Source organism: Argiope bruennichi, chromosome X1 (genome assembly GCF_947563725.1).
Source record: "Argiope bruennichi chromosome X1, qqArgBrue1.1, whole genome shotgun sequence".
Lineage (NCBI taxonomy): Eukaryota > Metazoa > Arthropoda > Arachnida > Araneae > Araneidae > Argiope > Argiope bruennichi.
This window is the reverse complement of record NC_079162.1, coordinates 79,364,486-79,390,684: the sequence shown is the minus strand read 5'-3', so window position 1 is coordinate 79,390,684 and position 26,199 is coordinate 79,364,486. Positions and strand designations below refer to the sequence as shown.

The window sequence follows — 26,199 nt, the reverse complement described above, 5'->3', positions numbered from 1 at the left end:
AGCATCTTTCCGTCATGGAAGTGGAAGTAATTCGATCTCACAGCTTTAAAATATTCATAAGGGAAGATATAATCATTTAACATACCAGAAATTTCTAATCCCCATAACTAAAGTGAACCTAAGCAGAATCTCGGAAGTAAAACTGTCTTCAGAAAATATAAGCATTTTACAACTTAACTAAGCTAGAGGAGGACAACACTCATAATTTAGTGAAACTGGGTATAGTTGTACCAGCTAGGCGTGGTGGAAAAAACATGCTCATCTTTTATTAAGTCCAGATTAGAAAATTTAATGAGCTATTACTCACAAATATGAAACAGAAGGAGATTTATACCTAAGTTAGGGATGATGATATAATCAAAGTAAAAGACTTCTGAGGCTTCCAATAACAGAATCGATAACAAATTTTTTTTTGTATCGATGACAATTTTTTTAAAAAAAATACTTGTTAAATATGCAGAGAAAAAAGATCTAGTATCCATTTACGCCATTTGCACTGGAAAAGTTAATGAACCATTATTTACGAATATGACAGAAAGTCATTCATACCAAACTTAGAGATGATGTTATCACAATAAAAGTCCTCTGAAACAGAGTTCAATACAATGTATCAATGATGTGAAAAAATGCTTTTTATAAATACTCGTTAAATATGAAAATGGATACATTTCCATTCTAGATGCTTATATAAAGAATTCTAGATGCTTATATAAAGAATTCTAGATGCTTATATAAAGAATTCTAGATGCTTATATAAAGAATTCTAGATGCTTATATAAAGAATTCTAGATGCTTATATAAAGAATTCTAGATGCTAATATAAATAATTCTAGATGCTTATATAAAGAATTCTAGATCCTTATATAAAGAATTCTAGATGCTTATATAAAGAATTCTAGATGCTTATATAAAGAATTCTAAATGTTTATACAAATAATTCTAGGTGCTTATATAAATAATTCTAGATGCTTATACAAAGAATTCTAGATGCTTATATAAAGAATTCTAGATGCTTATATAAAGAATTCTAGATGCTTATATAAAAATTTTCTACATTTATCTCCCCGATTTTTTTGTATCATACATTTTAGAAAATATTGTTAAAATATGGTAAAACGCTATAAAAGCCAAAAACTATCTAGAAAGAAGAGCATATCATTAGTTCAATAACCGTATTTTGGTATTCATTCTCGATAGACTTGAAATTTTTATTTTTTTTATTAATCCCGACTATAAAAGCAGGAAAATTCATTAAAAAATACAATTAATCCTTAAGCTCTGTTATTCGAACAACGAAATTTATCCGCTTTCATTTGTTTTCAGACGGAAATAATTACTGAGATATACTCGCCCCTATTCTACATAAATAACTAAGTTATTACTTCTAGAAATACAATCAAGAATTTTGAGAAACATTTAAGTAATCGCTTTTCTGTTTGTTCATGTGATTAATTTGAAAATAATTACCAGGAGCATTTCAAAGCTATAATTTAAGAAGCAAGAACTAAAGTTATATAACTCTTCTCGTTCGCAATTATTTTTTCATCTAATGATCTTTCTTTTATTATACGTACTTTGGTCATCACGCTTTATTTCACCTTGTTGAGTGTTACCTGCATTTGGTAAGATGATTCTTATCGCTTTTATTTTTACTTTGCTTTGTTTCAACGGTTCGCGTAACGCTTTAATTAGTTTCTAACAAATACAGTGCAAAGATTCTTCCTGTTTGTGTTGATTATCAAAGATGGAGTTTTTCCAAATTAGTAGGTTAGCGTCTGATTTTAGAATAATAGATATGAAACGAACATCAAAAGGCAATTTACAACGTTTGCTTTTATATTTCACGCAGCATGATAAATTCTCTCTTTTATGGCATTGTACGTAATTGGAAATATAATTCATATTTAAGTTTTTAGATGTATTCAGATTTTTTTATATTTTCAATTATATAAAAAAGAATACAGAATGTGTAAGTGTGGGTTTGAAGTTTTAGAATTCTCTAAATTACACACACACACACACACACACACACACATATTGAATTAAAAATAGGATTTTCAGAAATCTTTGGCAGAACCTGTTATTTTTTACAATTTTTTTGAAATTTTCATTTATTTCAATGAACAATTCATTTATGCCTTTTTCAAACAATCTATATCCAATGTTTTAAAAAAATTATCATTTCAATTTTAGGAATGCAATATCTGCAGTCCATTTAATGTAAATTTATTTATTAATATAAGGAATGAATGCAATAAGATATGATCTGGGTTAATATAGATACATTCTCACCCATATTTAATACAATTAATAAGAGCCATCTTACTGGTTCAAACGAACTCCAAAATATAAATACTCTCTAGGAAAATCAGAAGTTAAATCTATTTATTCCAACAAAGAATGTAGAAAGATATACAACCAAATACCACTCGTATCTACATTTACATTTCTTTCATTTTATTTATTGTACTTAATAAAAGTGAAATCACTATTTCAAATTAAACAGTAAAATATAAATCAAGGTCTCGGATCCTCAGTGATTAATATGAGTCATGTGATTGTTATGAGAAACAATGCCCAAGACTGACAAAGGTGGAAATGGAAGAGGTAAGATATACAATCCTTAGATAAAAATTGTAGTATTCTATAAATTCTATATTACATCTATATATATCCTATATAATTATATATGTCTTATAAACTTTAGGACAAACCTGAGGAGGGATAAATCTCCGAGGATCTGTCAATTCTTGAATATGCGAACATAATAACTCAAAAATGCAACAAGGGAGATGTGTGAATTTTATTATATGAATCTTCATATAAAAATTTGAGATCTGTTTCTAATTTTGTGCAGGACGGTCATAAAATACATTTCCCTGTTTGGACGCCTTTGTAGTTAAAACAAACTAACAGAATTAAACCAAATTTGACATGCAGACTTTCGAAAACTTAGGGAAATGATTTCCTCAAAAAAAGTCAGTGCAATATTTTATATAGAAAAGTATAAAATACTGCATTGAAGAACATTTAAAATATAGCCTTAGTGTCAATAAATAAATGGATATTTTCGGTGAGTTTCATGCACTAGGCCATTCATTTCCCTATACGCATTTTTTATCGCCTGAATATCAATGGAATTTTGCATAATTCATTTTCTGTGCTTTCGTTCTAATTATTGATTTCAATGTTTCCCTTCTGACAGTTTGAAAAGTTTACTATCATTTTTTTTCTCAGAAAAGGGAGTTTCCGGGATTTTTCCGGAATTTATTTTATCATGCCTTTGATACCTTGCATAAGAAATTTGGTTCCATTACATTCATTAAATGTAGTTGCAGATGTCTTGAAACAGGGAAATTTTTTGGCTATCATTTACTAAAACCCGTCACAAATAACACTGCATCAGATACTAAAAACCGTCATGGGCGGATAAACTATTCACAGCCTGTTTATTTATTCGCTCATTTATACTCAAACACGACAATTCAAAAACCTAAAAAGTAAGATGAATGAAATTTGGTATGTGATCTTGTGACCAATATAACATATATAAGTAAAATTTTGGACTGCATCGATCAGTGGAAATAGTTTCAAAATGCTTATTCGATCCTTTTTACAATTATACGAAGTTAAACACAAAACTTGCTATATTGTGTAAGCATAGAAATAAGTCGAAGGGTGAGAACTGCTGTTAGTTTGAAGTAGAATCTGTTCTTCCGTTCACGAGTATAAGAAATTTAAGCACAATATTAAGTAAAAAGTGTTTTTTTTTTTTTTTTGTCTTTTTTGCCTTGAAGATATGTAAATGAACGAGAAGACATCTTAAAGAAAGAGGTTCAAATACTAAAACAATTTAAATGGAGTAAAAATCGGATCATTGAACTTCAAAATATTAGTTTTTAAAATTCATAGTTTTTATTTTCACCTATACAAAGAATATCAAGAGAAAAATTGCAATCGCCAAAGAATTTGATTTTTGTGGAATCTTCACATTTTAGAATTATTTGAATAAGAAAATCTCTTTTATGAAGAACTATATTTGTAGTTTACATCTATCTATTCTTCCATGAATACAAAAACTCAATAACTAGGGGTTGTCTCCCCTCAACTTTTAAGTATATTTCCACAATATGGCATGTTTTGTTTTGAATTTCGTCATATAATGAATCGATTGCAGTGGAGTCTCATATAATGTGAGAAGGATAATCAAGTGCGATAAAAAATCTTATATTACGCGTAAAATGAATGCATAATATCTTCACATTTTTTGCTTAAAAAAAGGAGACTTAGTAAATGTATAAAGAAGAAAAAAAAGAAAAGAAAAGAAAAGAGAGAAAAAAAAAGAAATTAAAGTATCAATAAACATAATTTAGAATACAATAGTAGAAAATGCAATCACTGGCAATATGAAACAGAGCTAAAAATACTAACAATTTAATACTTTTCTACATAATTGCCATTCATATTGAGAAATTTGTCTCAGTTTTGGATCAGTGTGAAAATTCCGGTCTGATACCGTATGATGTCGTCATCAGAATCAAGCTTTCGACCGCTAAAGAACCTCTTTGTGGGCCCAAACAGATGAAAAATTTGTGGGTGCTATGTCTGAGCTGTATTGTAAATGCTCCAAAATTTTCCAACCGAATCCTTGCATTTTCTTTCCTTTCATGCAATGTTTCTGGTTATTAACGAATTGTTAATACTTTCATTTTCGCGTTAAATTGTTATTTGTTGCATTTTTAAAAAATATGTTCAAAATTATATACGTTACTTATTGATACTCCCTCATACAATTTTACCGGTTGTTTATAAATGAATAGTCAAGCTAAACTTTTAAAAAAGTAATGGACTGTAAAATTTAATGCATAAACACTTTACAGATATAACCACAAACCACAAATGAGTTACATCCGACCAGCTTAGGCATGGGGAGTGAATTGCATGATCGGTCGCTACGACTTTTAATTGGCCACAGAGATAAATGCAAAATAGCCCTCATGCCTTATTCAAATAGCCCTCATGCCACATGCCTTACTTAAATGATAGTTTTATTAAATCATATCCTTTTGTCTTAATCAGTCAGATAGTGAGGACAAAAGTTAAACCGATATGACCCTCTACAAACTTCTGCATAACATCCCTTAGAGGACTCTTGGCCATCAGGTTTAAGTTTTGTTTCTATAGCCTGTGGCGATTTGTATGTGGCCATATTTGGAACTTGCGGCTGTGATGATTTCACCAATGGTGCTGTCTCCATGGTGCATATGCTATCATTCCTTCATTCATTCACTGGCATTTGATGTCCGAGCACTTTCCGATATTTCACGGGAAAGGCAAAATCACATCAGATCCCCCGTTGGATTTTAATGTTCCCACAGTTGGAAGTATGGCGCATTTATATATAGATCTGCCACACCATGGAAATTAGGATTCAGCGTGTACTAGCACGTGCACAGCAGATCTGCGACATAATTAGGTTTCGAACCTAAAACCTTCCAGTATCAAAGCCAAAATCTTACCACATGGCCACCGCAGGTCGCGGACATAGAATTCATATTTCAGGCCTTCTAATTTAGTTATCAGTATAGATGGTTATTTCATACATAGTCTATATGTTTTACACTTTTGCAATTCAGTTTTTGCCTACTGGTATAGTTTCTGAGATGAAATGGATAACTTCCAAAATTTCACGTCCATACTAGTAGTGTTGCGATTTGTCTCAGATGATGATGTATACCCACTTTCTTAATATAAACGTTACAGTTAATGTGATTAGGGGTAGCGCATCTTCCCCGTGATCTAGGTGTTCCGGGTTCGAATCCCGGTTAGGGCATGGTTGTTCTTCATCTGTGTTCTATTTGTAAGGTGTGTGAATGTGAAAAGATAAGTGAGTTTCATCTTCATATGAGCTAGAAGTCAGACTTCTGACCTCGGGTGCTCAGGGGTCTTTACCCTCAGAAGCTACTGCACCCCCTTTCCGTGGTGACGCGGACACGAAATCATCATCAGTTAATGTGATTAATCAATTTATATCACTGATTGGTTAATATTAATGAATATCAGTTGTTGTTAATACCAATCGGGGTAACAATTCATGATATCTATGGTTATTATAAATAACATCGATTGTTATCAATAATAATGATTAATCTCGCAGACCGTAACATGTACATTAATGTCCCAATTCCAATTTACTTCGCACAAAGTAATTTTGCTATTGAAAGATATGATTATACATTCACTATTAGCCTTAAAATATCTTAGGAATCAACTGGATTTGTAAACTTTAGATAAAAAGATAAGTTACACTCAAGAGATTTGCATTATAAATAAATGAATAAACTCTTAATTTACTTCGGTAAATGAATGCCGAGAAGTAACTTTGTATCTATATGTGATAATGATGAGTTATTCATACGAAAATTTTCAATCTAATGTTACCAGATTATTCCTGTAACCATTCGAGTATTATCTTCTCGTGCATAATTATTATGCGCTGATAATGGAATGCTATAACGATTGCAATAAATTAAAATGGGAATTAAGATTCACTACAGCGAACAAAAGGGGTGATAAGGCCTTCACCCTATCATGGTTTCGCACAAAATCCAACAGAAATGACATTTATTTACCCTTAGTTAAATATTAGAAAATCAGATGGCATAAAATGAATTGTACATTGGGAATTGAAATAGTTCTAGGATTTTATCGCACATTAGTTGTTATTTACATTTTAGCAATGCTGAACCCATTCGCTATTGATAGCTAAGTTTATGTCGAAATTATCGAGAGGAGAAAATAAATTATGTGAGATTTTTAAAACATTATTGAACTTATTTTGCTACATTAAACTTTATTCTGCTTTACTGTACTGATTTGGTTATTTTATGCCACATACGTATATACCATTTTGTTTGAATATGTGCTTTTAATCTATAATTTTTAAGCACATTTTTTTCAGGATGATATGCATTAAAACTATGAACTTAAATCGATTTTAAACCCTTAATCGTCGTGCCTATGCCTCGTAAAAACATTGAATCATCGCTTCTTAAACTTATTAGCTGAAATGAAATTATTCGCAGGAGTTATAATTGGATTAAAAAATTACACATAATCCAATAACACTTCAAGTGTTCTATAGATCCCTAATTGAGTCATCAAGATAGCAGATTTTCGGAAAGGAAGGTGTCATCTAATTAGATAGTAGAGAAACAAAAACAGTTAAAGGATTCAAATGAGAACCAGTGGTCAAAATGACCTGCTATTTGACCTGGATACAATGGAATTTTGCTTAGCGAAGGAGAAAAAGTACTTCAAAAAGGTGGCGAGCATAGTAAAAGCCGAATATTTCTAGGGTAAATCGTAGGTGTTTGTTTAAGGATTTAAGTTTCGGATGCTACTTTTACATTTTCCTTAACTGGATGTTACGATGAATGTGGTCTCTCTTTATGTATAGTATGGTTTTTCATAATCAAATTATAATTTTCTTCAAGAAGATTCTTGTTCCTCTTCAGCTGACATTGACAGCATTCCCGTGTTTTCTGAGTGCGTATGAAGCAATGACTCTTAACCACTCAACTTGCACGTCAGTTCAAATCTTCAGTTTGGAACGTCAATCCACATCAATCTTCATTTTTCTCATCAATCGATGTGAAATTTTTTTATCTAATAAAGATGAAATCTTATTCTCTTTATTATGATTATTTGCAAAATGCACTGTGCAACTATTTGCATTGCGTTCGACGTGTATATCCGTCATCGCTTGAATTCAAAAAGGGGGACTTGAGAGACTTTAAATAATAAATTCCGTAGTAAACAGGTTAAAGTAATTTTTTGTGAGCTTTCCATATAATGACCCTTGCAGCCCCAACTATCGGTAAAGTATAAAATAATTTTTTTCATCTCCAAACAAACTTCTATTGCTTCAAATGCATTCGAATCAAATATCGAGTCATTCTGACTTGGGGTTCTTATTTTAAAGTGTTTTGAAATTACTATTTTAACTATAACCGTCCTGTACCCGAAAGTACTCGTATTTCTGGGATTTGCCGTTTACTGTTTACAAATATTAAGAGAGGCAAAGTAATTTATTTATGTTATTGGTTCATTTCGGAGCACTCTTCAGGTAATTCTTTTATAAAACTTAATGTAAAGTACTAAGCATTCGCTTTCCTGATTAATCTTGGATACTTTGCTAATAATTTATATCTAAATACTTATGTAATTATTGAGACTGATAAAATTTAAAAATTGTTTGATGTTAATATATTGTGTATATGTATAAAAATTATTAAAACACTTAATGTATCCGACTAGGTTGCAAAGATGAATTTTCTAGAAAATTTTGAATTTTTTTATTTTTTATTGTATGAAAATAAAGTCCAAATTTCATAGATTCTAAAACAGACTTTGTTTTTAATGTATGTGAGATATAAATATAGGTAAAGTAGTTTCAATAATACACAGGAAATCAAAATGAAATCGGAAACAGTGATTTTTAACCGAAAATGATCGATTTTTTTTATTTTTACCTTAAATTCTCCAAAGTAATATTTGATATGCTTGTAACATCTCTCTACCAACTCAGCCGTAGTTTGCTTACTTTTGACATTTTTGTTAAAAAAGAGGGAAAACTACATTTATTTTCAACGCATTTGAGGAAACTAATTTACAATATTTATACGCATTTTCTGAAGAATGAATGTTTCACCGCGATTGATTCATGGAAAACATGATATTTCAATCAGTCAAATAAAATTTCATGAAATTTCTTGTGTGTGCATTTAAAACCATTGAGGGTGTGACAGACCGCGGTTTTTAAGATAGCTCATTTATACAAGTTTTACAATCACTTTAAGTTCAAAACATAGACAAATTTTGGCAAACAAATCATTAACGGCAATTTCAAATGCTCATAAAATTTTTATTTGTTAAAATAATTTTTACCTTCTCGTCTGTTACATTTTATGCATTTTGAATTATATATAGATGAAATAAAAATTAAATATTTCCGTTATATTTTTAATTTACTCTGTTTTTCTTAACATTGAAAATTTTGCTAAATTTTCATTAAATAAGCAGTTTTTTTTTTCAAAAATTACAGGCAATGAGTTTATTTTTTATCTAATAGTGATCTTTCAAGTCTGTTTTAGTTATTTGGTAGAATAAAAAAATGTTTATGTATCATTTTTTAAAAACTTCGTCTCCGAATCTAGCCGGATACCTTAAGAATGTGGCTGATATACTTATTTTTTATATTAACTCTCCAGCTGCGTATCCCGCAATTTCCGCGAGTTGGCAATCAGTCCATTTTCTGTAGCATCCCGCGTTTTTCGCAGTTTAGAGTGTTTATTTTTATGATTACAGATTTTTATTACATTATTATCATGTAACATATTGTATCAATCTACTTACTTAAAAAAAAATATTTGAACTTATTTGCAAGAATCGCATCTATTTAGTGATTTAAAAGAATGACACAGCCAAAGGGTTAACTTGTCATCGTTATGCGAAAAGGAGTATTTTATTTACATTATTAGTAAAATCGGAAAAAACAGGATCCTCGGAAAGGATTGATATTAGAAGTTATAAAATTGGATTTAAAATCTGTATGTTATTACGTTTTTTTTCTATTTTATTTTAAAACATTAGTTGCATTAAGTTTTTAAATAATGATTGGAACTGAAGATCAAAATAAAATCACGGGTTTAAAATCTGTATTGTTTTACATTTTTCAGATATTTTTAGTTAAAAACATTAACAATGTCAGACAGGTATTAGGAGTTAAATATCATATCATAATTTGGGAAAGAATAGGTACAACAAGGATAGGCATCGAAAGTCTGAAGTGTTAAGGTAGATTCAAAAATAATGTCTCAACATTTTTGAAATTTTTGACAGCAATGCAGATCTATGGGAATGGAGGTAAATAAACTTTTCGTGCATAGAATAATAATTCAATGGTTAGAAATTCAGTAAATGGAAAATAAAAGAAATGGCATTCTAGATATAAAAACATATTAAACGAAAAAGTAGCGTTTTAGCCGAATATCTGGTCAATTTTCAATTAACAATCTTTCAATAAAGCAGATGCAAGACAACAAAAAAATTAATTAAAGCAATAAAAATCTATTTATTTTTAGAAATTTTTCTATTTTCTTTTCTGATTTCCCATTTTCTGATTTGGATTGACTAATTCGAGTTTTATTTTTTAAAACATCTATTAATGGAAAAAATACGAACTAAAGTAATTATTGAACGTGTTTATCAATTACATGAGTGAAATTAATTCTGCTGAAAATGGATGTTATATATTGAATAAAAGCACTATGAAACATTGTAGAAATATGTCTTTCAAATAGAGAAATTTAAAATGTCTTCCCTTATTCCTGTTAATGCCTAGATATATGAAACAATTTGTAAGAAAAAAATCTATAAAGATTACTGAAGTTTTACACAGTAAGTATTCTATATCATTTCAAAATGAGAATTAGTAATGCGCAGAAATCCTGCTACTCGTAATAAATAAAGGATTTTCTTAGGAACGAACAAATTAATAGTTTTTCCCTAGCTTAAAACCAGTTACTAGCAACTTTCCTTTTCTCGTAAGAAAAGATAATTTCTTGTAAAACCAGATGTGTGTGAATTCCAGTTGATAAATATTAGGTAGACTATGTATACTTTTTGTTTGCATCGTAAGGAATAGAAAAGGTACAAAAATAAAGAAAGGATGTTGAAAATATAGCAATAAACTAATTTTCTGAATTGAAAAATCGTGCACCATAGAAAATGAGTTCGAAAAAGAAATTGGGAGGTTTTGAAATTTTCATTCAATATATAACTAATATTTTAAAATTATTTTTAATAATTTATCTATTACCTTTTTAATTACCCATTTATAATTTTTTTCCAAGAGGTAAGAAGAACCAATAGCACTCGCAAGACATTGTCTTTGATCTGAAGACTTGAAAGAGGAAGCTGGTGTACTACCCGTATAGGCAAGATTTAATTACGCAAATTTTGTGATTCTCTTAACAAAACATCCCTTTTAAAATGTTTAGTTACCGCAATGACTGTAATGTAGCTTACATTTGGTACAAATCGTTGAAAATGTTTCCGAACGCTGCTTTTTATTCTAGAATTATCTCACAATAAAATTGTACGCCGCAATTGCTGTCGAAATATGTCCCCTACTCGAGTGTAAAGAATTTTTTCATGTGTGGATCGTCTTCATATTTATATTTGCCCTTTCTCAATTTTTTCCAAATAGCATCACACAATTTCATATTCATATCCAAATTCATCATATACTTTGAATTCGAAGGCGTATAATATTTTACAATTTCAAGTGAACGGTTACTGAATTACGAACAATTGAAATTTGGAGGTCTAATGTTAAACTAGGATTCCTGTTTCATTAAATGCATGTTAAGATGTAATAAATCTTGAACAATAATTCTTATGTATTAGAAAATTTAATACAAAGTTAAAAACAAAATTTATGTACTTTTAAAAATATGAAAATAGTAATTTTTAAATTTATAACTAAAAACTTTTGAAATGAAACACGTATAAAAATACGCAGTATTTTTTAAAATATAAAACAATTAAAAGTTTTCAGATCTGTATTATTTCCTCTTTCTTTGAAGGATTTCTTAACTTTACGAAAGGATTCGAAAAAGAAAACGCCCCTTTTTGTAAATGTAGTTTAAGTAATCTTTTTAAGAGAATGGACTTTTAAACTGAAAGACAAATTTTATTTGAATTAAGCTGTTATAATTTATAAGCAAAAAGAAGTGTTCGTATACCTTTCCGGCAGACTATCCTTGTAAGATGGATTCACATGCTAAAGAGGGAATTGTTTAGCTGGCTTAACAGTTGGCTGTCATGTTTGATGCCTGTGATTCAGACCGTTTTCTAATCAGATGTTTACTTATTTGCTCTCATTTAATTGTAGTAGAGAAGAAAATATCTAATTAGATAGTATGTATGAATCACAGGCGATTCACATGCTGAGCAAATAAAATAATAAAGAGACATAAACTAAACATAGGTTTGTTTTACTCGCATCAAATTATACACCGACTGATAACTTTGGCTGTCACGTGAATGAGAGGGGAACATGTTGGATGCTACATGGATCGACTGTGATTCACACCTGCTTTCTAATTGGATGATCTTTCTCTACTACATTTAAGATATAACTAAGAAGGTATCATCTAATTAGGGAGATTACCTAAATTACAGGTGTGAATCGTGGCAGCGAATATACTAAAATGCGACTTTCAGTTTAACGAAAAAGAAAATTGCATCATAACAAAGCAAATGATTTAAATGGTAAATATCTGAACCCTCATTTAGAACGTTTTTCAGCTGTTGTTTATTTTAAATTACATGGCTTGCATTCATTTTCAGAGAATAATCAAAAGCGAGAAAATTTCCCAGGAAAAGGGCAAGTGCAAAGCAGATAATTAATGCATTGAAAACTTATCTTTCAAACACAAGGTCGATATTATGTCATCAAAACATAATAATTAATTGAAGTTTGTAATAATTACCCATTTATTTAAATTTCCTAATTAATCAGATTAAAAAAGTTTTTTTTTCACTTTTGGAATTTATTATAGCCTATAATTCATACAATAGTCACTTAGTAAATCGAAACTTTTTTTTTTCACTAGGAAGCAAATTGCCTTTGGTATATCACTTCTATTTTAACACAACGACGATATACAGCTAAAAGTGACCAAGTCAAAAGAAAAATGAGGTAAGCTTTCTAATTCTTTTAAAATATTTTTTATCAGAAAAATTGTATATATCTATATATATATGCAGCACACGTTATATATCCACGATATTTATGTTTTCTTTTGATCATCTTTAGTTATGCTTTATAGGTATGATTATTTATCTCACCCTTTGGTGGTATTTAAAAAAATCAGAGAAATTTATCTATATTCACAGACGAATGCAAGAGTCAGGCTATAATTTTTTTTTATTTATATGTGCCGTCAATAATACTTTACAATTGCATGTAAGAAAATGCGTTGATTATATTCAAATTTAATTATGTTCACTTACATTGAATAAGTTTCAAGTTATATTAGATGCATGAAATGCTTTAATGATTTATTCCATTCCTTAAATTGAAAATGATTTGACATCTTAATTCTATTTGAATAATTTAAAGTATTAATGAGCATATTATACTTCAGAGTGCTATTATAAGTGTTAAACATATAGATAATAATTGTGGAAATGCGTTCATATATATATTCTAATTTAGTATTTTAATTAGTTAGGATATTTTGGATATTTGAGATCCAAATTCACATTCTAGAATACTGAGAACCAACGAAGCTATTTATATAAGCTTAAGAATAGTTTTGTTACCAAATGGAATCGAAAACATTAGATAAATATCTACAACTTTTCAATCTGAAGAATTTGAATATAGAGAGCGCCGAATAATATTAAAATAAATTACAGCCAACAGACTTATTAATGTAATGTTAATTTATATTTGAATTTGTTGAACAAAATGTATACTTTTGAAGAATAATAATTAAGAAGACCTATTAAGTATACGGCTTAGTAGATAAGAATATGGCAAAGGAGGAGGAATGTTGCAGGATCTATTCTCAAGATGTGCAATTAATCTACATTGTGTCAAAACCTGGCATTTCGCTATGTTCTTTAGCCCAGCTGCAGCAACAGATTGCTTGCTGATTTTGAGCTAACTATTGAAATATTTCCTGGGTTTACCCAAAGCGAAACACAAAAGCGTTCCAATTTCTCTGGAAAGTCCTAAAATATATTTTATTTGTATTATCCTTGCTGTTTTAAAATACTTCTAGAGGGTTAAGTGTGTGATTGAAATATTTCTGATCAAAACTATAAGTCGTGAAACCAAGCTTAATATATTCGCGCCGTGATTCACACAGTCTAATTAATTAGACGATCTTTAATTTACCATCACTAAACTTTAGTAGAAAAGTGATAATATATTTGGATAGGCAGTATGAATCACAGGTATGAGTCAAACCCCATTAGAGTCCCATTAGAGTATTAATTTACATCGGAATTGAATGTATGTTTGAGGTTAATGTACTTGTATTCTAATAGAACTTAAATCTTCACCATGCGCTTGATACAGTATTGCCATATTTGGTGTTCACGTTAACCTAGCCAACTAACCTATAGAAAATAAAGCATTCTAATGTTAGAAAAAAAAAGTTAAATTATTATCGAATTAATTATTAGTGTGGTTTGTAAATCTGATGAAGAAATATTCAGATATCGTATTAAATTTCCACGCTTCCTATTTATGAATTCCGTGAGAATTTACCCCTTTATAGGTTTTCACGAGTGAGACGTGCATCAGAATGTTGTATTTTTATTCGACTAAGACATTTATATACTTTAAATACAAAAAAATATTTGGAATCTTTTAAGTATCTCAACTGTGCTCTAGAAACTCTAGCAAGGTCGAAACAACAGATCCTTTCCAAAAAAAAAAAAAAAAAGATAAAAATCTTAAACTTCTATGGGATTTATATTTTGTACAATTTCAAAACTATGCATTAATTTTACGAAATCATTCCGAATAATAAATGGAAATATTTGGCTGTAAAGTGTTTGGTTCACAATCAAGTTTCGTTTTCCGATTGAACAAGATTTATTGGATGAGCTTGAATTAAAAGCGATGGTAATTTAATCAAGTTGGAAGAAATCTTTTGTTGAAAAAAGAATAAAAATCAGAACGAAACTTTTCACCCACCTTCTTACGAGTTTCGGATGAAATGCGAAGACCGGTGGGCCGTGGCATTCAACCCTGACATCAATTTCTTAGTTGAAATTGTAGTCGGCGAGCCTCCGGCTTGGGGGACTACAATTAGTCATTGGGAAAAATCTGTGGGATCTTTCTTAGAATTTCACCGCAGATCGAAGTCAGTAAAAGAAAATAATAATTCTACATCCGTTTTCCGCAGTAATACAAATAATTGGTCAAACCAGTTGCATTTTCTAACCAACGCGAATTCGTTAAAATTACGTATTTGACCTTTTATGAGTACAATATATATTAATTAATATAATCTATTAATTTATTTCACTTTAGAAGCTAATAAACTAATACTCAGTGCATGAGTGTGACTTTTCAAATCTTATCAAGGAAAATGTTAATTATTTAAGTCAAGTTTATAACGGCATTTTAGTTAAGATTAGTTATTTTAACGTCATATTTCTAAGCAAACTCGGATTTTGTTTTGAGTAACAATACATAACTTTGACCTGTGGTTAAATAAAAAGGATAATTCCTCCCCTTCTTCGAACTTTCAAGACATGCAAGCAACCTGAAGTATCGTCTTTGAGATAAAATTTAACATGTAAAAAACTCACATTCATGAGGAATCCTCGTTAGAATTGAATATTGACTCGGACTTCATTACCATTCTTAAATACCCAAATTGAGTCCATGTCATTCTGATCCTCATAAAGGCAGAAGATTCATAGATGGTTTTATTTTATTTTTGAAGGCGCAAGAAATATTGACGGCTTTTTCTATTTGCCTTAATCGTGATAATTTGTTTCAAGTAATTAATGTAGAAAATAGCGACAAAATATCTTTTATAAAGAGACTGACTTTAATCCAAGCCATGAACCTCAACTTTTTTAAGATTTCAACTGGAAAAAGTACCTTTGTTTCTACAGTTACAAAGACCCCTGTGATTTAATCGCGGGTGGGAGGTTTGAAATACGATTTCCCCACGAGACCCTGACTTCATGGCATCCTTTTAAGCGTTAAAACCTCTAGGGTCAAACTTTTCTCGCTGGTGCTGTAGTGAAACTTGGAGAATCGAGTTTTCAGTTCAGGCATCGATTACCTCATGTTCAAGCTTGCCAAATTGAAATGTTCGTATTTGAATAACCAAAATGCTATTTCAAAACGGAGAGATAATCGACACAACAATTTGGTCAGGTGTAATTAAATAAACTAAAATATTGTACATTTGACTGTACAGGAGAAAATAAAATGTAAAGAAGCTCTTGATTATCTTCAGAATAAACTGTTTTTATCTTATATGCAAACATATTTAATTATAATTATTTAATTAAAACCAAGTTTCTCATTTTGAATTTTGCATTTCTTCCTGCGTCTATATGTTTATCAAACATATCAGGGAATTTAAAAACATGTTCCAAAGCTTTAATTATTCATTAATGTGTTCAGTTCATAATTTTTGTTTCTGTATTTATGCGACACTTTTTGAAAATACATTTCAAAAAGTATTCAAGAGGACTTGATGATAGTTTTAAAATGTGCTTGCTCTTTTCCGAGACAAAATTAAAATGTCATCAAGCTATTGATTTTGTATATATTTTAATTTAAAACGAGTTTTAAAAGTAGAAGATCGTGTCTCAGAATAAAATCAATTTTAAAAATAAAGGAGGAAGATAAAAAGAAAGTGCCAAAAGCAAAAAGGAATACTTAGAGTGCATAACTTCTTTTTAATATCTTTGTAATGCTAAAATAAAGAAATATTTTTTCAATTGAACAAACACATATCCTTCACTATTACAGTTGCATAATTTAAAAAAAAAAATGAACTTGCATTGTTAAAAGATATGCTTTAACAATAGCATTATGCTTCTAATCTATTTAAAAGGATTATAATCTTACTATGTATTAAAGATAATTGATATGTTTAGAAGAAAATCTTGTGCTATAGCATACCGTTAATACTTTCATACTATAACTTTTTCATTTGATTAGACAATGGATTAGAAGATATGTGTATTTTTATACTTTTATATTGAAAAATTTCATTTAAGTTGGCTTATTTCATGTTTGTAAAGATGGAATTTTGCAACTAATTTTTCATAAATTTGCTTATTTGGTGGGTTTTTGAAATTTTCTACACTTGAATGTACTCGTTGATAACGCATCATTTTAATATTTCAGAACTTAACCTTTCGTTAATCATCAATTTAGTTAAATTTTGATTCCATACCACTGGCGCCATCTAGTTTCGAGTTTCAGGAACAAACTGAACTCCAGATTAAAATGTAGAAATAATGAAAACAAAGATTTATTAAGTATTTTTGTTAATAAAAGTGTATTTTTGAAGTCTACTTTTAATTAAATATTTATTTGATTTGACTAATTTCAGAGGTGTAAAGATGGAATTTGCAATCGATTTTTTTATTTTCTCTTGTAGTACAAGAGTTTTGAAATTTTTTACTGTTGCATGCTCCTATGGGAATAAAATATTTTAATAGCTTCAGATCTTAGAGTGTCAAGAGATCAGTTAAATTAATTATGATCTTATTTCCGATGTATCTGTCAATGCATTCCTTATAAAATGATTCGAAAACATTTCTAACTATAAATTGTGAAAAATATTAAACATTAAACAGCAAAAAATAATAAAAAGTTTATAAAAATTTTCTATTTTTATATTAATAAATATAAAAATTCTATTTTTATCTTTATATAAAAGTAGAAGATATTTTTTCTTGTCAAACATCTGGATACCAACAGTATAGGCTGTTGAATAAAGAATTTAAGAATTAAGAATATAAATAAAATTTAAAACACAATGAATATTATATGAAAAATTGCAAACATTTATTAAAGTTTAAAATATTTTACAAATGTGATTAAATATTCATTTTGTTTGCTTTGAATGCTTCTGTCTACACCTCACTTTTTTATAATTCTGTTTCGTAATTAAAAAATGTTTCAAAATCTTCTTTATTCTTATTGTAATATAAGTTAGTCGTATGATAAAGCGGAAATGTTTGCAGCTATTCATTTTCTTTTAAATTCTATTAATCACTGAAAATTATTCCTATTTCGCTCGGAAATTTTGAATTAATTCGGAATATATTTTTAAACAAATATTAAGATACTTCGGTCGGAGGATCGGGTTTTAAATTAATCCTGAAATTGACATAAGAGAATTACGCAGACTAAAATTAAACTTGGAATTTGCATAAGAGAAATTAGAAAAATGAAGTTTCGTAGAATATTTATATGGCGACAGTGTCATTCGGATATAAAAAGAATCATGCGAATGATTTGAGTAATTTGAAATAAGAATTTTCTCGAATAGTTAGAGTTTAATAGGATAAATTCGAAAAGCCAGTTTGATCAATACTTTAAATGAGAGAAATGATTGCTTTTGATATTGCTCTTGATATATTAAAAGATGTAATAAGAATAATAAATAATTATTTAATCAAAGTTTTTTTTAAAAAAATATCGCAGGCATTATTTTGATGATATAATTCAAATACTATTATTATTATTTCGGTTATATTACTAAAATTAATTTTATGTTTTTATACCAATTTTCTAAGAATTATTATGTATAATTATTGAAAATGCTTAATAAATACACGTATAATCAAGCATAGTGTTAATTTATATTTAATTTAATAAAATTGATATAGAGACAAGAAATTATCCTTTCAGAACTTTCATGAATTATACTTTTACAATAATTGGAATCCTTTATTTTCTGTATATGGTATTTCCTGTAACCAATCTAAAATAACTTTTTACAATGATTTTTTTTTATTAAAACAATGAGAGTGGCCTCTCTAAAACTTTGTTCATACTTCTAGTGAAAATTCTGTCTCCTTGCTCCGAGCATAAACATTTTTAGCTTTGAGAAAGGTCGTAAACACCACGAGAGCTCAGATTTTTATTTTTAGTGTCCCTCCGATTAGCATTTTGGGCTTCATAGTAGGCGCTTTAAACGCATTTCTGTCTACCAATCAAAGTAGAAATTTAATGCAAGCATCTAATTTTAATAGGCAAATTGCACATTAAATTTTATTTTTCTGCATTATTGCGTTTAAATGCTGTAAAAGTAGGTAGGTTAACCTCTTGACGGATTTATATTTTAAACGCTAAAAAATATATTTAAGTATCAAATTTTATTAATTATCTAAATCTGTGTATCAATATTTTATTCTATCTTATGTTTTATAATGATCGTGTTCAACTGGTCTTAAACACACATGCAAATTTCCATTCAATAGATTGTGTTTAAAATTTAATAGAAGTCAATTAATTTGGTGTAAAGATCATATTTTAAATTTCACCCATTTATCTTATTATTATCCATTATTATTATTATTTACATACAAGGATAAATCCAAGGAAAAATTTTTTGACAATCGCCATATTTTTTCTTTGTATATTTACTCACGTGTGCGTATAAGAGAAACTAAAAATCAACTTTAATACAATGGACTCTCATATAAAACCTTTTGGCACAGCATGACTTCGTACAAAGCGATCCAAAAATGTGACTAGATCACACACAGAGTAAGAAACAGTTTTTATTACGCATAAGGTGAATTCAATATTCTCAGTTTTTGGTTTTTACTTTCTCATATGCGGAGAATATAAACCAAAAATATTGTTATCGTCTAAAAATTCGAATTCCAGATTTTGAGAATCTCTGGATTTCAAAGACCTGTCTGAGACCAAAAAACACTTTCTAGAATTATGTCTGTCTGTATCTCTGTCTCTCCGTGATCACGATAGCTAAAAACTTTTTGAGTTAGATATATGAAATTTGGTATACAGTATTTGGACCGAATTTGTGGATTTCTATTAAATTTTGAAAGAAATTCATTCAGAGAAAATCTTTCTGTCTGCGTCTCCAAATATAAATTTTTGCGATAACTACAAAACGACGAGAGCTACAAGAATAAAATTTGGTACACAAATTTGGCATCTAAAGTGTAGGTCTGTATCAGATTTTAGACAAAATCCATCAAGAGGTTGACCCCTCTCTCGATGTGTACTTACACAAGCATGTCAATGCGATAACTTAAAAACGCAATGACTTAAATATATGAAATTTAGTATGGGATTTTTCATGATTGCAACTCTGTGTCAAATTTTGGCCGTTTTAAAATACATCCAAATTATACATTCGGTGTTCTGGTTATTCTTTATGAACCGCATCCCAGTGATAACTCAAAAACGCAATGACTTAAATATATGAAATTTAGTATGGGATTTTTCAAGTATGATTGCAACTCTGTGTCAAATTTTGGTCGCATTAAAATGCATCCAAAATATACATTCGGTGTTCTGGTTATTTTGTATGAACCGCAACCCAGTGATTAATCACTGAAAAAATTGCCAAAGATTGCACGCTGACAATTTTTCTCGTAACTATCATTTGCTCGCGGTATGCGAGTTAATAATACATAAATACATTTACTAGAGAGTATACGAATAGGTTTGGGGAAATCACTGTCTATGGTTTGTTTGGAAAAGCAAATGCATATACTTACCATTTGTTTATTTATGAACTCTAGACATGACAGTTTTAAAAGAAAATAACATCTCACTAGTATTATAGACAGTTATAAATTATAGACATAATTGATTGTTACAATGAATGTATATCCGGCACAATGCGATTTCCTATTATGCTTAATAGAATTATGCGTATCCATTATGTTTTAAAGTGTGTCCGTTCCTTGGACTATATAATATTGCTTAAGATATAAATGATATTTTTAACTCATAAAATATTTCGAATTTTGTTAACTCATAAAACATTTCGAACTATACAAGCAGAATTTGCAGAAAGTGATACATTTATTTTATTAGTAAAAGACCGCAACAATAATTCATATTTGTATCTGGACATTTATCATAAGCGTGCCCAATAAAGTTCAATTTGGAAACAGCTGTTCCGACGATTAAATTTTTCTTTATTTCGATGCACTTGACAAAGTGCATGGAAAGTCATAAAATTATTAAAAATCTAGGCTTGGGAATATAGTGAAACGAAGACCCTTGCCAAACACACATGTCGAAATCTACTGAAACAAATGTTACTCATTCATGCATTTCGTGGAGACTACATGCAGTGGCCATGGTTCAAAAGCAAGGAAATTAGATTTTATGTGAAATGAATGAAAGGGAACGTCTGAAAAAAAAACCTCCACGTGTGAACTGCCTTGTCTAAAATAAATAGGAAATGTTTTTTTCATAGAATTCTTGCGGCAGATGAAAAATGGATTTATTGCAACAATTCTAATGATTGAAGGCATGATTGCCTTCGTGGGAATCAGGTCCATCCATACCTAAATAAAATATTCAAGGCAATAAGGTTATTCTGTATCCAGAAGATTTGCAAAATTGGCTTTGTTCACTTTTCGCTGTTACAATCACATCAATTAATGGCGTACCTTACAAGCAACAATCGATCAGTTTTATTGAAGAATAAATCAAAATGCCATGGGACTAAAACTTGGTTGTTCCCCAACGTGGCAGTGATTGCTCAAGGATTTAATAAACAGTCAAGGAAACTTTAGAAGTAAATTACTAAGAATTGCTGCCCCACCCGCCGTATTCACCAGATGTTACTCTTTTAGATTTTTGTTTGATTGATCCGCTTTATGAAGAGCGGTACAATTCTTATAAAGTTTTTAAAAATTGGCTAGAAAAGGCTGGACTGTTTCAATTCAACGGACGTTGTCTTTATGGTATCAGTTTATCATATAGATTTGCATCTTGAATAATATCTTGAATAATTCTTTTTGAAAATGATGAAATTATCCTTAATTTACTCTAAAAACGTTGGAATTATATTTGTAGTCCTGATAATTACAGAATAATTTCTATAAACGAATTATATATTTGATGCTGCTAACTACAGATGCAGCGTGTTTATATATTATGAAAAGGTTGTAAATTATGGTGTAATTTAATTTGCGAACTCTGTGTTCTCCACACATAGGAAAATGAGTATATTCATTGCAATAAAATCACTTGCACCTATTGGTGCAATACTGAACTTATTGATACAATCATGGAAACTATTATAGATATGAAAAAAAAGCCATTTAAAAAGTTGCTGATAATCTTCGATTTGGTAGGAAAGGACATGGCTATGTGCATCAATCAATAGACAAAATGGAAAAGAGCGAATTTAAGTTAGTGCGATGAGTATTTTCTGTACAGGCTGTAACGAACCTTATGAATATTCCCCTGACGAGATAGCAGTTGACCTTCAATAGAAGAGTGCATTACTGACGGGGGAAAGTACGAAACGGCGAGTAAATCGTTGAGAAATAACAAAGTTTTAATAAATATAACTATATCGTCGTTTCTAAACTAATCAGAAATGAACTCGTCTGCTATTCTAAGATACTAAACTTATCGGTCATCTTCTGGATACTGTCATTTTCTGGAATACTGTGTAATATTTCCAACACCAATAATAAGGTACACCAATAATAATTCTAATAAACCACCACCTGTACATTAAAATATGCACATTAATAAAGAGTGTACATTAAAATTTGCATTTCACCTTCGATCTAGGCTATTCGTGATGCATCACTTCCTTCCAAATGGGCTAAGCTTTTTTATTTTTTACTGAACTATTTGTCTCTTATCTCTAAAGGTGGATGTTCAAGTTAGTATTACTCAGTTTTTTATTTCGCTGTTAGAAAGGACACAAATTGTTTTATTCTGTGCAACATATTTTCTTTGGCATGACTAGATACTACTGTAACTGTTGCTACATTACATCATTAACTGAATGGTTGTGTAAGTTATAAGAGTTCCACTTCGCATATTATTTAATGTATTTATTCGTTGAAAATGAGTCTTTAATCGTTATTTAATTACAATTAATATTACCATTTATCAAATGTTTGCTTAATATTTCATAGAGTATTTTACTATTTATCGAGCATCTGGATGAAACTGCAGTTAAAAAATGGAAAACGAATTGAAAGTTCAGAATAATTTGAAATGAAAAATAAACAAGAGCATGATTGATATTAAAATAAATTCGAATGTCATGCATGCTATTTACTGTAAGGAGAAAATAATGTAAAGGCATAGAAACGTAAACTGCATAATTGAAATAATATGTAAATAACTCTAGATCTAGATCTTTAAATAGCTCTGCACATAAAGATAATCTATCAACCATCAATGGTCTCTACCACTTTTTTTTTTCTTTTTTGAAAATTGAATTTGATTTAACGTTTGACCCTAACAGTAATGAGCCTTTAAGTCTACCATGCTATTTACGCATTAATGCACATTGATTAAAATCGACTAACGAAATTGAAACGTAAAATTGGAGTATATGAAAACGATTTCCATTTTAAAATGGTCTAAAATCAATTAATATGTATTGAATTGATATAACAATTTTAAAAATCATAATCGAATTTCTACTCTCCAGAAAAGTCACAGAAATTTTAAAGAATGTTTTTTAGCTGTGAAATGTGATATATTTTGTAGTAAGAAGTGACGAAACAGTAAAAATAAGTCGGTATATTTGGCTAAAGTAGAGGAAATTTCATATCGGCTATTGAAAATGTTTTTTAGTAATGTTTGTAAAAGGAAAGAAATTGATTCTTAAACTGCCCGTTATTGAACACAGTTTAAAAAGTTTCAAGTTCTCAGTTTCACTAGTTTTTATTTTTTTTTATTTTTTGAATTCTTCCTGGGTTCTAAGGAGGCATATAAGGGTTTCTTTAATTCAAAACATGTTTTTGAAGTTGTTAGGAGTTCTCTCTTTAATCTGAAGGCAAATACTAACAATTGAATTGAAAGAAAGTAACCATTTGGATCGAGTTAAAAAAAAGAAAAGGTTCTGTCCTAAACGGCATCCCATTTTTTTTTTTTTTGTGTGTGTGTGTGTGTGTTGTTGTTGTTATGTTCGTTTGCTATGAAAAAAAAACATGTTAGCCTGTTTTTATTTCAAAACAGGTTTCATAAATCATCTTGTTTTTAAGTAACTTTATGAAAACATGTTGAATAAAATTTTCAAATTTTATATTCTGAGGTAAAAAGTATAAAAATATGGTAAAATAAATTAATGTTCTATTTTTATGAATTTAAATGTATCAGGTATCCCTGAATTCGGAAAACACATTTTTATAATTATATTTGTATGTCAACCTCTGAAAACGGTATCTCAAAAACGTATAAAAGCTAAATCTATGGAATTTAGCAAATGGATTTTACGCCAAATTTATAGATTTCTATCAAATTTTCGACTAAGGACAAATTTTAGACAAATTCAAATTCTGGACAGTTCAAAAAGATAACTCAAAATAAAATTAAGCATGTAGGCTTATCATTAGAGTTTTAGATATGTGTCAAATTTTGGATCTGATAAGCTAAGGAATTGATGGTGTGATTATTTGTATGTTTGCTATTATGTGAACGCTATATCTAAAAAAACGCGATGATTTAAACAAATAAAATTTACTATTTGGTCTTGTTACCAACAGTATAGACCTTTTCCAAATTTTAGATTCAATTGGTTGAAACGAAAACACACGAAATTCATACTCAGTTTCCTTTAATGTACTACGAAATACAAAGAGCGCCCATACGGGAAATTCGAGGTAAGAATATTGCAGGTGGTTTCTAATAGAATAAATGGTTTTAAATTTTTCAATAATCATTTTTAGAAAAACATCATTATTTCATTTTAATTTTTTATCTACAAATATATTCAAAAATTTAAACTGTTTCATGTAGGAAGATACCAATTAAGCTCTACATTAATTAAAATTAAGCGCTCTCCATTTATTCTGCGATTTTTTTCCTGTTTCGCTATTAAAAACTATTCATGTAAATTAATCTTGCACTTACAGGTTTTTTTTTTCCATCTTTCACAAAAGCGATAAGTAACGTTCTATAAATAAAGATAAGAATATCAGACCAAAAACCAGCTTAAAAATTTCAATTCGAACTTACTTTTTTTAAAATTAGGATTAATTTATTGTTTTATGTTCAATGACAACTTGCTCCGCAAAAAAAAAAAAAAAAAAAAAAAAAACTCTACATTTATAAAATTTAAACGCTTTACAATTAGTTCATATTTCCTTTTTTAGTTTTCTGATGAATTTAAAAACTCTTTATGTATGTCAACCCTGTACGAAATTGTTTTACCTCCAGTTATACGAAGTTGTATAAATGAGGATAAGTATCAAGGAAAAAATCCGGTCAAAAATTTCTATTTAAAATTCATTTCTTAATGAAGGTTGATTGATTGTTACATATCCTAAAATATAACCTTCTCCAAGAAGAAACTTATCAAGAGTGCTTTATACTTATTTAAATTAGGCGTGCACTTTACACAGTGCATTTCTTCTCACTAGGAGCACCTCAAATACGGACACGAGAAGTTGCCATATAAATAAGCAGGTTCTCGCTTTCTTAGAGGTTGCAGATATAGTGTGGGATTGAACTTCTATTATACTGTCTTTGCTGTCGTGGCGGCCTGATCTTCAAATTTACTTCAGACGCTTTGGGATGGTGGGGTAGTTCGATTCTTGTTTTTGTTATATTTCATTTTTTCTCACAGTTTTCTAATAAAATCAAAAACTTTTCAAACAATTTAATCTAGAACTTCCGATTTTTTATCTTCAAAGAACAGTTATATAAATATATAAATGAGGGTAGACTTTGAAGGGGGAAAAAAAACCAATTTAAGAACAAAAAAAAAAAAAGATTCAACTAGGATTAGTTAGGTTATTCTCAAAGATACAAGATACAACCTGTTCTATGTAGGAATTTATCAAGCGAATTCTGCATATATTAATCTACTGTCCATGTATTCTGCATTTCGGTTAATGTATTTCCAGTTCCTTTAAAAATTCTTCTTGCAAATTAATGCGATACTTTACTTCTTATCTTAGTTGAAAAGTTATGTAAAGTAATATAAATAAATAATATAAAGTGTTTTGAACTTTATTTTTAAAGTAGAATTAATCGATTAGGTCGTTTCAGTAATATACGTTGCTCCATATAGAAAGATATTAAAATTATTTTATTAAATTAAAACACTACAATTAAATTGATAAAACATTCGAGTAGATTAAACCTACATATTAAGTTTTTAAATTTATTTTTAAACAAAAATAATGCAAATCTATATAAATCAGGGAAAGAAATATTGAAAAAAATATTTTAGAAATTTAATTTTCGAATTAATTTTTTAGAATTAGGATTAATTTATTAACAAATTTATTGTTTAATCAATCTTTTTTTTTTTTTTTTTTTTTTTTTTTTTTTTTTTTGAAAAAAGAAACTTTTGTTTCTTCAAATCAAAAAAGTAATGTAGTTAGTAAATAATTTTATTAGTGAATTTTCAAATTAATCAGAAATAAGAAAAGAAT

General features: G+C 29.1%; 1 protein-coding gene across 1 annotated transcript in view; it reads left to right on the top strand.

Moving 5' to 3' along the window:
• Window positions 1-26,199, top strand: part of LOC129958723 (uncharacterized) — a 367,468-nt gene that overhangs the window by 42,924 nt on the left and 298,345 nt on the right. Inside the window, exon 2 of the mRNA XM_056071376.1 lies at window positions 12,684-12,769. The gene's annotated coding sequence lies outside the window, so the exon portion shown is untranslated. The remainder of the gene's footprint in view (window positions 1-12,683; window positions 12,770-26,199) is intronic.